The sequence below is a fragment of the Salvelinus namaycush genome, unplaced genomic scaffold (genome assembly GCF_016432855.1).
Source record: "Salvelinus namaycush isolate Seneca unplaced genomic scaffold, SaNama_1.0 Scaffold2919, whole genome shotgun sequence".
NCBI lineage: Eukaryota > Metazoa > Chordata > Actinopteri > Salmoniformes > Salmonidae > Salvelinus > Salvelinus namaycush.
In genome coordinates, this window is record NW_024059807.1 from 23,222 (window position 1) to 31,213 (window position 7,992).

Consider the following 7,992-nt stretch of genomic DNA (forward strand, 5'->3'; position numbering starts at 1 on the left):
GATGGCTCTATAAGGGTATGTGGCACTGCTTTGACTGATTAGGCGTTCACCCAAAGTCACGTCCACTTGGGAGAAGATGGTGGCCAAGGGGTAATTAATGAGACTCACTTTGGCATCGCCTGCAATATTTGTGCCATCTCTTTGGTCACTTTTAGACGTAAATGCACCAAGGTGTTGTTGAGGTCCAGATAGTTGTCACCGTGGCCTGGTATGAAAAATTCGATAGGCCCGTTATCGGTAATAGCCGAGAGGGGGGCTATCTCCACATAACTGGACCTATCTATTGAATGCTGCGTTAACGGGGCCGTGAAAAGATCGAGTTCTGTCTTTATAGCTTCAGAGGACATACGGTGTAAAAGAGCCATGTCAATTATTCTTTTAGAAAATACTTCCTAGTATTCTTTTTGTCGTTTTTGGTCCAGACCTCCTCCCTTTAACCCGTCTTTGACTTACTGAGGTTCTTTTAACAGTTAACCTCCGCTTTTTAGGTGCAGGCTTGCGTCTTAAACCTGGGGGTCTCTTTTTTGGCCTTCGAGACAATATCATAAGCCCCGAGCCTTCTTGATGCTCCACCTCTGGTGACGCCCTGCGGGTCATAGCATTTGCTACAACCTCACTTACTATATTTTTAGCCGCTGATTTTAAATGTGGTTTGGCTATGCTGAAGCCTCTCTTCATAAAAGGTAAAACCATCCTGAAGAGGTTACGGAATATACCTCCTATCCCAGCACCGTACATTGTCGGTGCTCCATGATACCCTGGTAGTCCATTACCAACTTGATCCACATAGTATGAAACATAACGGTTAGGGTCGAGATGATGGTGCTCCATAACCCTTTATTTGTATTATGTTTATAAATATAATACAAATATTATATATGTAGAGAGGTTTTGGTGGGTCTAAAGTGTAGTTTTACAATCGTTTTACCATAAGTAAATTCAATGTTTTCGTTCTGATCCGTTTTAAGCTCAACCAGAATGTTTTCAATATATTTCTTGCTGACATGTACGTAGTGTGGCTTGGCATAATTGACAGTGACGATGTCCCATCCTTTCCGTCTATATGAACTGTTCTCAGGAGGGGCACACATGTGTCTCCGACCCTTTGATAGGTTATGATGTCGGTATACACAAATATGTTGTAAAATCCAGCATGGATATCCGCAGGGAATGGGAATAATTTATCGTTCACATACGTCCATTTATTGGGGGCCATCCCCAACATGTAGGCTAAATTACCGCTGGTCTTTATACCACCGTAGCAGGCCCTGAGATTTGTATCCTTTTATGGATAGGGTTGTAGAATAGGAATATTTCCATCCTGTTCAGGGTTAGGTGTTCATTCAACTCTGAGACGATCCTGTCGACGGTTCTATAGAAACCTTTTTTAAGCTTAATAAGTTTCGCAGGTTCCGCTAACTTTTTGCAATAAAAATCACTGGTCCTTATCTTTGATATTATACCAACTATGGGGGTATGTAATCTCGCTGAGACCTACTTCCCAAGCCTCTGATAACTCTATAGGCTTTGGAAAATTGGTTGTATAATTCGAACTCTGATTATTACGATATATATGTGCAGACGCATTACTGGGGAGAGTCAGGTAGAAGCCGCTGTGTTCCATGATGCACTCCTGTGTACACGAGAATGATGAGCTAGTTATCATGCATTAGGGTTTAAGTTAACCCCAGCTGCCTCAACCATATCGTGCTCCAATACCCAACTGTTGAACTTTTGGGGCCAGTTTTTCCAGCGGACCAGCAACCATTTTTTACCCTTTTCTCTCTTCTGATCTAGAATCTCCTCCACGTGAAAGACTTTGTCTTTACCCAACTGGACCTTCTGTAATTCCTTCTCATAAAAAGATCCCTCTATAAGCTCCCCGTCATAATCTTTTAACTTGTAGACCGGGGGTATGCGTGGCAGACATTCTGTAACGGTAAACAACTCATCGCTGTAACCTTGCTCATATTTTTTGTCGAAAACACCCCTCAACTTAGATATACGCACCAAGTCACCCACGCTTGAATTTAAAGTTAAATTTTTTCTTACGGCGAAGGGGTAACAAACCATACAGATTTTTAAAGACTTGAAAAGAGTTTTCAGAAGACACCTGCGAAGGCTTCATACGTATACTCTTATGGTAGCTGTTGTTGTAACCCTGTACTAAATCAGGAACTATATCGATATATCTATGTGTGTTGTGAGCTGTAAAATATCTCCACATCCGCTCCTTCAAAGTTCTGTTAAAGCGTTCAACAACTGAAGCTTTCAAATCCGAGCCTGTAGCAAAATGTATTATATTATGCTTATTCATGAGCTTCTGAAATGTCTTATTAAAAAATTATTTTCCGCCATCAGTCTGCACTTTCTTGGGTGCGCCTCCTGCCTTCAAGATTGAGTCAAAGGCCCGGGTTACCTCGGCCCCGCTCTTCATTTTTTAACACCCTTACAAAGGCTACTTTAGAGAAAATATCTATAACCGTTAGCATGTAGCGATTTCCATCATTTTTATCGGCAAGGGCCTGCATGTCACATAGATCCGCCTGAAATTGGGCCAAGGGATGCGTAGAAAAAACTCTATTTCTTGGAAATTGTTTTCTTACAGGTTTATGGAGAGTATAGGCATCCTGCTCTGATAACCACTCATTCACTTTAGCATCGCTTAACAGGCTACCTGTTTCTTCGGCTATAGCTCTCTGTAAACGCTCTTTACCCCCATAAGACCCGGGGTTAGCGGGATTATAATAAATGTTTTTCAACAGCTGTTCAGCCATCCTTCTTGCCTCTCTGAGGGCCAATAACGTTAATGAGCCACTTTCAAATAACGACAACATTTCAGTTTGAGAATTTTTATTTTTTAACACCTAGTATTACGTATACAGCCAATTCAGGATTTGTTGCAAGATACACGTCCCAGTTTTCTCAACAATCACAGCATGCAACAACCTATATATTTGGTTTAGATTTACAGGTTTGTGTCGCTGAATTTTTAAAACACACACGTCGGATATATAAGTATATAAACAACAAATATGATACACGTTCACATTAAATGGTGGTTCAAACAAATAATGTAAAATCTTAGCCAAAGTTATTTCTAGTTCTTCAGAATCATCAACAATTCTTGATACCATTTGTGTCCATTGCATACTCTCCCCCGTATGTCGTACATGATTCATGATTTGTTCCATTTTCAGCAAACGCTCTACATTAGCCCAGGTATTGTGTGTCGTGTAGAACGATACATTGTTCACTTTATTTTCAATAATCTGCTGCATAACATTTGTAAGGTCTCTCAAAAGAAAAAATGTATTTATTCGCTCCAACATCGTAGACACATAGTTACCCATAGCTTTACGTCTAAATAACAAAATGTCACTCGGTCTCTTGGGATTTATTGAGCCAGAAAAGCATCACATCAGCAACCACAGCTTCCCTGTATTTGTTGTCGTCCACCAGGGTGTGTCGGATTTCTTTGAGTTTCTCGTGGATGAAGATTGCCTCCTTCAGTTCATGTAGGAAGGCCTCGGTTACCCCGTAAACTCTAGGGATAGACGGCACAAGACCCATAGACTCCAGGGCGATGACCAGCGCTGGTATAAACCTGCAGGACCACAGTCTTTTCACCAGCTCCTCAAAATGGTTGAAAAAGTAGTATCTAGGAGGGTCGTATAGGCAAGGATGACGACGCTGGCTGGGGTGATTGATCTCACAGCCGATGCATTTTTCTCTTATATAGTCTCCAATCACCACGTCTAAAAGTGTAGCTACAGAGGCCTTGATTGTGATCCACAAAAATAGTACTGGCAACCCCATCAAACACATCCTCAGGCTGGGTACATGTAGGGGGTGTCGAGGGTCTTGCCAGGGGGGAGTAGAGTGTAGGGCTGCGAGGCATAGAGTACTTAGTGTCGGGCCCCCATGACGTAGCTGAGTCCTCGTAGAAGCTAGGGATATCCATGGTCTATGATGAAATGAAGAACAGGCGGCTTTTTTCCTTTTATTGTAAAACCACGCCTTTGGGTATCGGGGCGTGGTTAACGAGGCCGCGTACTTAGTTTTCTTCTGAAGAGGTATCTTCTTGAGCCTCTTTTGAAACGTAATCTTCACGATTTGTATATATTATGCACTTCTTTAAATGAACAAGGCTCTGCCGCTGTAGGCTCTGTACAAAGAGAGCATCCAACACCTGCAACATGTTCAATTCCATTACATCCCAACTTTTAAAAGGAATAAGCATACGCAGCCTGGAATCCCCAGTCAGGCCCCCCTCCCTGAGGTTTTGGTTTCGGATTTCCTCGGTGCCGATATAGATCTCCACGCAGCCGCAGGGACGTCCATTCTGTCTTTGTATTTTCACCCTGTGAAATATTCTTCCTGAGGAGTCAGGGGTACCTTCCCAACGGGTCTCGTAGCCAGTGAACACACTATACCCCTTGGTGATAAGGCCCAGTTCAGGACACACAACCTTGCGAAAAACCGACCAGTCTTCAACACCATAATCCACTCCTACAGTCTGGTCTGTATATTCTTCTCCTTCAGCGACCGTATAGAGGGTCACTCTACAGGCCAGGTAATCAAAACGATACCCCCACAGCTGTCCATTAGACATCAACACTTGATCTTTCAGCGCATTTGCGGGAGGTATTTGGGTTCTATACACATTTAAAAAACGCTTTTTTGGCGCATCATATATTTCGGGTTGATACTTTGCCCTTGCTCTATGGACCAACCGAGGGCCCGCTTCAGTTGTTACAGTCATCACTGCTTTGTCACTGATCACAAAATCCATGGTTATTTTTAAGATCTTGTACAGTCTTAAACATGTATTGTTCTGGGGCTTTATAAGGTGGAGGCCGGACCAATGCTTTGACATTCGTGTTTCATAGACAACAACCCCATGAGGGCAATAAAATAGGGGGGTTGTGGGGTCATCCTCTTTGAAATGTTCATTAACCCCCCCAAATCCGTGAGAAACAGTAACAGGTTGACCTGACACCTGGTCACTTACTCACCCCACCCCAGACCCCCCTAACCACCAGGATGTCCTGACCTGAAGCCCAAATATGGGCATGCATCCTTCTACAGGACATAGGGTCATAAATCATTACAAAGGGTCATAAATCATGCTTTTGACGGTTGACCTGACACCTGGTCACTTACTCACCCCCAAGCCCCCACCTAACCACCAGGATGTCCTGACCGGAAGCCCAAATATGGGCATGCATCCTTCAGCAGGACATAGGGTCATAAATCAAGATTTAGACGTGTGACATCTACTTTATTCTCTCTCAGGGACCTTTAGATCTTCAGTCTAACGCTCTCCCAACTGAGCTATTTCGGCAAGTCACTGATATTAATTGTGTGGCACACTTGACCATACACATGCAAGTGACTCATGATTTTGACACACAAAATGTACCTCATGGCCAGTACAGGGATCGAAACCACGACATTGGCGTTATTAGCACCACGCTCTAACCAACTGAGCTAACCGGCTGGGGAAGGATGGGGAATTAGCTCAAATGGTAGAGTGCTTGCTTAGCACGCGAGAGGTAGTGGGATCGATGCCCACATTCTCCAAAAAACATTTTTTTTTGTGGATCCAAGAACGTTCCAGTTCACACTTCATGCAGCTTTGTCTAACAACCTACTGTCATGTAACAATGACAAGCAACTTTCATGTAACACTGATGTCACAATGTCGGATGTAAAAGAATGACATGACTAACTTTCAGAGGAGCAGTAGGCACACACAATTGATGCCCACAAACAAAGCTGTGGGAAGTTTCCTTGAAGCCAAAGCAGAGGATAAAGATAGAACTGGCGTTATTAGCACCACGCTCTAACCAACTGAGCTAACCGGCCGCTTGCTACGGAGCGAAATTTTTAGGATGCACAGAGCCTCGGCCAGTGCTGGCGCAAAAACTAACAAGTCCACCAACAGCATAGCCTGACAAGACTAGACCCTCTTGGTTGCCCCTTATGGCAATTCAACATGGATGGGGAATTAGCTCAAATGTTAGAGTGCTTGCTTAGCATGCGAGAGGTATTGGGATCGATGCCCACATTCTCCAAAATAACACTTTTTTGTGGATCCAAGAACGTTCCAGGTCACACTTCATGCAGCTTTGTCTAACAACCTACTGTCATGTAACAATGACAAGCAACTTTCATGTAACACTGATGTCACAATGTCGGATGTAAAAGAAGGACATGACTAACTTTCAGAGGAGCAGTAGGCACACACAATTGATGCCCACAAACAAAGCTGTGGGAAGTTTCCTTGAAGCCAAAGCAGAGGATAAAGATAGAACTGGCGTTATTAGCACCACGCTCTAACCAACTGAGCTAACCGGCCGCTTGCTACTAAATGAAATTTTTAGGATGCACAGAGCCTCGGCCAGTGCTGGCGCAAAAACTAACAAGTCCACCAACAGCATAGCCTGACAAGACTAGACCCTCTTGGTTGCTCCTTGTGGCAAATCAACAAGGATGGGGAATTAGCTCAAATGGTAGAGTGCTTGCTTAGCATGCGAGAGGTAGTGGGATCGATGCCCACATTCTCCAAAAAACATTTTTTTTTGTGGATCCAAGAACGTTCCAGTTCACACTTCATGCAGCTTTGTCTAACAACCTACTGTCATGTAACAATGACAAGCAACTTTCATGTAACACTGATGTCACAATGTCGGATGTAAAAGAATGACATGACTAACTTTCAGAGGAGCAGTAGGCACACACAATTGATGCCCACAAACAAAGCTGTGGGAAGTTTCCTTGAAGCCAAAGCAGAGGATAAAGATAGAACAACAACTAATGCCGAAACCCAGGATCGAACCAGGGACCTTTAGATCTTCAGTCTAACGCTCTCCCAACTGAGCTATTTCGGCAAGTCACTGATATTAATTGTGTGGCACACTTGACCATACACATGCAAGTGACTCATGATTTTGACACACAAAATGGACCTCATGGCCAGTACGGGGATCGAACCCACGACATTGGCGTTATTAGCACCACGCTCTAACCAACTGAGCTAACCGGCCGCTTGCTACTAAATTAAATTTTTAGGATGCACAGAGCCTCGGCCAGTGCTGGCGCAAAAACTAACAAGTCCACCAACAGCATAGCCTGACAAGACTAGACCCTCTTGGTTGCTCCTTGTGGCAAATCAACAAGGATGGGCAATTAGCTCAAATGGTAGAGTGCTTGCTTAGCATGCGAGAGGTAGTGGGATCGATGCCCACATTCTCCAAAATAACAATTTTTTGTGGATCCAAGAACGTTCCAGTTCACACTTCATGCAGCTTTGTCTAACAACCTACTGTCATGTAACAATGACAAGCAACTTTCATGTAACACTGATGTCACAATGTCGGATGTAAAAGAATGACATGACTAACTTTCAGAGGAGCAGTAGGCCACACCAATGATGCCCACAAACAAAGCTGTGGGAAGTTTTCCTTGAAGCCAAAGCAGAGGATAAAGACTAGAACTGGCGATATTAGCACCAGCTCTAACCAACTGAGCTAACCGGCGCTTGCTACGGAGAGAAATTTTTTAGGATGCACAGAGCCTCGGCCAGTGCTGGCGCGTAAACGAACAAGTCCACCAACAGCATAGCCTGACACAGACTAGACCCTCTGGTTGCTCCTTGTGGCAATTCAAACAGATGGGGAATTAGCTCAAATGGTAGAGTGCTTGCTTAGCATGCGGAGGTAGTGGGATCGATGCCCACATTCTCCAAAAAACATTTTTTTTTGGGATCCAAGAACGTTCCAGTTCACTTCATGCAGCTTTGTCTAAAACCTACTGTCATGTAACAATGACAAGCAACTTTCATGTAACACTGATGTCACAATGTCGGATGTAAAAGAATGACATGACTAACTTTCAGAGGAGCAGTAGGCACACACAATGATGCCCACAAACAAAGCTGTGGGAAGTTTCCTTGAAGCCAAAGCAGAGGATAAAGATAGAACTGGC

General features: G+C 43.7%; 3 non-coding genes across 3 annotated transcripts; all 3 read right to left on the reverse strand.

The window, feature by feature from the left end:
* Window positions 1-5,429: 5,429 nt before the first annotated feature.
* Window positions 5,430-5,503, reverse strand: trnai-aau. Its single transcript has one exon. It is a non-coding gene; the product is annotated as a tRNA-Ile (tRNA).
* Window positions 5,504-6,823: 1,320 nt separating this feature from the next.
* On the reverse strand, window positions 6,824-6,896 carry trnaf-gaa. Its single transcript has one exon. It is a non-coding gene; the product is annotated as a tRNA-Phe (tRNA).
* Window positions 6,897-6,978: 82 nt separating this feature from the next.
* trnai-aau lies at window positions 6,979-7,052 on the reverse strand. Its single transcript has one exon. It is a non-coding gene; the product is annotated as a tRNA-Ile (tRNA).
* Window positions 7,053-7,992: the final 940 nt, after the last annotated feature.